We start from the raw sequence: 5,394 nt of genomic DNA, 5'->3' as shown, positions 1-5,394 counted from the left end.
GAGTATGATATTCTAAGATGATATTTAATATTGGCCTAAATTCCCCTTCTGCAAGGCTGAAACAGTAAAATTACACTTTGCGCCTCTACCTTACTGGTAAGTGCTCTGTAACATAAGACCATAAAATTATCAGGCCAGTCCATCATTATGGGATCATGCACAGCAGGAGAAATTATGTCTTACTGGAAATACATCCAGATTTTGACAAGAGGCTTGATTACCTTAGTCCACCAAGAAGAAAACCAACTTTCTTCAAAGCTAGTTTTCTTCTTGTACAGAAGCTTTTCACAGAAAATGAAAATGTGGTCAAGTGGGAAAGGAAAGAAGGAAAGTAAAGCAAGCAAACAAAATACTTTAAAGACATTTTCATGCTGTTCTTTGAACTTGGGTGCTATAAAAATTTGTATGTTTTGACCCGCTCTAAAAGATCACAGCAGAGCTAGCAGGAAAAAGAAAGGGTCAGGGCATGCCAAGCTGAAACTGGAGTATGCATCCCCTAAATGTACTCATGCTTGCTGCATCCAATAAATGGTTTGCTCATAGAGACCTGAAGCTAATGCTGTCTAGTTCTTCAGAGTTGTGACCTGTTTGCATGGGAAGAATAAGCCAAATTGGGACATGCAGTTTGTTTCCTCCCTTCCTCCCTAACTCCTTTCCTCCCCTCCCTCCCTCCCACAACAGGAAGAAAACAACTCTGTCGCTACATACATGTAGTAAGTGTTTTGACCACCCCTAAATTTTGCAGTGCTTTTTACAAACATTTGTTTCTGGAATGGACACATTGATTTCTAACCTGGAAATGAGAAAGTAAGGAAAAGTGTATGAGAAAGATTTATACAGTGAATTGAAGAAAAAACTTTGTTAAGTAGGGTCCTTGTAGGGTTTTTTTGTTTTGATTTTTAGTTTAGCTTGTTTATAGGTCCTGTGAAAATCCATCAGATTAAAATACATCAGAAAATCCCCAGGAATAGGCTGAAAGTGAACAAGAATTTAATCTTTCTTCATCACTGTCAACAGAAATTCTTTCCTCCTGATAAATATAAGTAGATGCTGTTTCTGCTTCTTTATTGATGTTGGTGATCTCAATCCAATAGTGCAGAAGAAAGTGGAAGATTAAGATGTATTGTAAAGCAGGATTGCAAGATTATTGCAATAAAATGGGAAAACTGTCAGTCACATATTGCCTTAAGATGGAATTTTACAACGCTTTTGTGGTTAAGAAAGGTTAAAACTCTTCCAAGAAATCTTTCTTACTGAGAGACTTTCCCTGGAGAAGACCTTGTAGTCATTAAAGCTCTTAGGGACCTGACTATAAATCTGATATCAAAAGTACAAAAATAAACTGACTTGCCAAAGGCTCTTCAACTGGTGAAATTATAAGTGCTGTGAGTTCCATGAAAGAAGAAATTAGAATCTAAGTCAAAATCAGACTATATCATGTTTTCTGGGCCAATCCCAGCATTTCAATAATATTAAATTAACTAGATGGTAGGAGTTATTGAATAAGAAGGTCCATGTGTTGACCGAAGAAATATCACCTGGAATGAGATGGAAAGTAACTTAAGCCAGTACCCCAAAAAGAAGACCAAGGCAATTTTGAAAAATCATAATTGCTCATGAGATTACAGCAAATCTCTAAGAGTGCTCTTTGACAATTTCAGATCTAAAAGAGCAAAAATAAAACCAGCATACAAAGACCTGGGGGTCATTTTAGCACTCAGAATGTAACCTGGAACGAGAGTGGGGTGTGAGGGCTGCAGCAGAGGATTCTGTGCAGGGAAAATCTGAATTATCTGCTGAAGGCATGCAGTTGCCTTTACAGGGGCACAGTGTCTGGAAATGTGCTGTATGCAGAGGCAACTCTCATCACCACAGGAGAACTTGAGCAGAGCCCTTTCCCAGACAAGCATGCTAACACTGAAACCTTACAATAACATCAGGCTTGTCCGTGTTTTTTCACACACTCTGTGCTTGTATGGCTTGGATGATTTGTATTGTGAAAAGGACTGGACAGAGAATCACTCCCATTCTAGTACCCTTTGACACTGAGTTGAAAATATTTAAGCCTGCAGGGAGATTGGTGAATGACCCTTTTGAATATGTTTTCATCTAAATCATTAGGCACATGGGTAGTGAGGGGAAGAATCCCTGACAATGTTGTATGGCATATGTCTTAACATTTCTTAACTACTGAGAAAAAAGTGACCACAGAAAAAGTTGGTCTAAGGGCCCAGTATGTCAAAGCATTTCCAAAATGCTTGCGCTCCCTATTTACATCCCTCTATTTGCATGTGAAAGGCCTGTATTTGCAGATGTCAAGATTTCACCGAGGGTCAGACTGAGCTGAAACCCTGAGATTCAAACATTTCAGAAGGCCTAAGAAAGCTTGTTTTCATGGCTCTGGTTTATGTCATTGTTGGACATAAGCAAGTGAGATGATTCAGTACAGAAATAAATTCCTCCAGGGTTGGTGTGTGCTTCGGTTTTGGTCACTTCTGTCAGATGGCATTGTCTGATTGTCTTGCTTGGCTGTTAAAAGCTCACACTTTTGCACTTTTGCATTGAAGTGGAGCTTGCTTGATCAAGATGCTTCAGTTTGCCAGAGAGCTATTCTACAGAACTGCTCTGGGGCACTTTTCAGCATGATCAGACATGTCCAGGACTGGCATGGCAGCTGAAAAATCATGCCAGGAAGGCAAGGGAAAGAATGAGAAGAATGTTTTTGGTGTCATAGTGGCTACTGCACTGCTGAACTCCTCACCTGAGGCAGAGCAGATTTCTCCTGTTGGTATAGTCTTTCCTGAGTGACTCAGAGTGCCGTGACTGGTGGACGTCCATGTCCCCATCAGCGGCTAGCCGTGATCCCACTGGCCACCCCCACTATCAACCTCCCCCGTGCCACTCCTCTGCACCCTCAGCAGCTGGCTGTGGCAGGGTGGAGCTCAGGGCTACTGCGGCACTGCATTTCCTTATCCTTACTGACACTGCAAGAATTTGTCCTCATTGCTGGGACAGTAAAATTTGATTTTGTCTGTGCTGCTGTGAATCCTTGATCTTCCCCTGAGGACAGCTCTTACAGATTTCAGAATGAAACTATTATTATATTACCATTTAGGGAGGGCTTGCCAACATAATTATTCCTATTAGAAGTGCTTGCATCATTGCAATTTCAGAATATTGAATTTGCATTACACAAAACTATTGGTCAAGATCTTAGCTGATGTAACTCTCCTAAATTTGCTGAAAGCATTTCTAGTAGGCATGAATTTGGCTATACCTATGTACATGCCTGTATATATAGATCAAACAGGGAAGTGTTGTAGAATACATAACATTGGTAGGAAAAATTCTGCTTTATATTCACTTTGATGCTTCTTTGATAGAGACCACTCTAGAGAACAAGTTTGATTTTTCAGACAGAGAATGGAAATTGGTCAGTTTTGCCTTTTAATTGAATTAAACCTTGAATTATGTACTATAAGTCTTCAAACAAAACACTGCAATTGCTTGTACATTCGCCTTTCTGTTGAGAGATTTTGTGTCAGGGAGTATGTATGCAGAATGGGAAGGAAAATAATGATCAGATTTAAATGAAACTAAAAGACATTTTCTCAGCTGGAGGTTAGAAAAAATTATTCCATAAATGCAGAATTTTGTGCGAAGTCCTTGATGATGTCTGGAATATCATTACTTGCGGCATAACATAATAATGATAAGAGAAAACAAAAACCCCAACCCCTGCTTTAAACTTAGTTCATTCAATGCATGTACATTTTTCAATTTGGCATTGGTTTTGTTTTACACAATGTCTATTTTAAAGAGGACTTCGATGTTTAACTGCATTGAGATCATGCATTATACTCTTTGTCCTTTACAAAAGCAGGCACACCTGCCAGGAGCACATAATTTAATAAAGAAAATATCATTATAACTAGATTTTACTGACAACATAATCAGGAAACACAGGCGAGAGGTCAGCCAGCCAAATTGTTTTTACTAGGTATTTGAGAACTGTGGTCTGCTGTTATTTTCAGCAACACCATAATTTTATTTTATTGTTGAGAATAAATCAATGTTTTAAAAAGAGGCTATTTTTTTTTCCATATCTGTAAGCTACAGATGTTGGCATGAGAATTGCTTGTTGCTGAAACTAACTGTAAGCATATTTAGCCCAAGAGAAAATTGTCAGGTTGATAGCTTAGAGGTCAAAAAAACACCCTTATGACAATCATGTTCCCTTTGGCATCAGCACAGCTTCTCCTATGCACTCCTGTCCATGCTCCTTCATTCTCCTTTACATGATTTCCCTGTTATTGTGTCCTTTAGGGTACGGGCTTTGCAGGCTGTTCAGCCTCTGAATGGGTTCAGTCCCTCGCTTCCGCGGAGGCTGCTGAGAAGGGTGTCACTTGTGAAGGCAGTTTTGTGAAGAGGCAACTCGCTAATAAGACCCACACTCAGCCAGGCAGCCTGCTCGGTGCAAGCCTCCGAGCACCTATCAGAAGCTAATTGTGATGCTTATTAAAGACAGCTTAGCAGGGATGTGAAAATGGCAGGCAGGGCTTTGCTATTATCTACACCAGCTCTCAGTCCTCTTACTCAGCAGCTCTGCTCTCTGGGTCTATTCAGGGACAGAGATGCTGCTTTTCTAAAAGGAGGGGGGAAAAAAATTCCAAACCCATATAACTTGGCAGCTCTGAAAAACTGAGAAGGCTGACAGAGACTCTTTAGGCTGCATTTGCATCATGTGCTCTCTTTTTTGATAGAAAGCTGTTTGCAGGACCTCTAAGCAAGTCACACCTTCTTCACAGTCAGCAGGTGAGCATGACATAGGTGTTTCTGAGGATGTACAGATGTACCTAATATCCTTTATTAGTGGAGATAATGAAGAAAATGGAGAGGCAGAAAACTACAGTGTGACTTAAATACTTAAGTTTAAGCTTCTGAGTGTCATCTCTTATCATTTACAACATCTCCTTCCCACCTCCTCCCACCTCCTTCATTTTTTCCTGTGAAAACTAAGCAAGTATGGTATGGAAATCAGGGACACAATGTGTGTTAAACTCGATGTGCCATATCCTTAAACTCCCTGTCAGAGTAAAAATACAGTTTGAGGCTTTGCATCCTGTTATTCCTCATGCAAACTGCCACTGCAGACAAGCACTTTGCCTGTGGTAAATGCTCTTGTTCAGAGCAGATGTTTCCCTCAATTAGCATTTATTCAACTATTTAGCAAGTACATTCTATTAAAATATTTTAATTTATGCAGAAAGTATGTTATTAAATTTACAAATTTTTTTATAAGACACATCCTGTAGTTTCAAGCTAATAATTTTCGATCAGTAACAGTCATCATGGACCAGAGAGTATTCCTGTAAAAGAAATCTTGGCATTATT

This window comes from Passer montanus, unplaced genomic scaffold, assembly GCF_014805655.1.
Source record: "Passer montanus isolate IOZ18808 unplaced genomic scaffold, ASM1480565v1 scaffold36, whole genome shotgun sequence".
In the NCBI taxonomy this organism is placed as follows: Eukaryota; Metazoa; Chordata; class Aves; order Passeriformes; family Passeridae; genus Passer; species Passer montanus.
The sequence above is the reverse complement of the archived record's forward strand: the minus strand, read 5'-3'. Positions refer to the sequence as shown.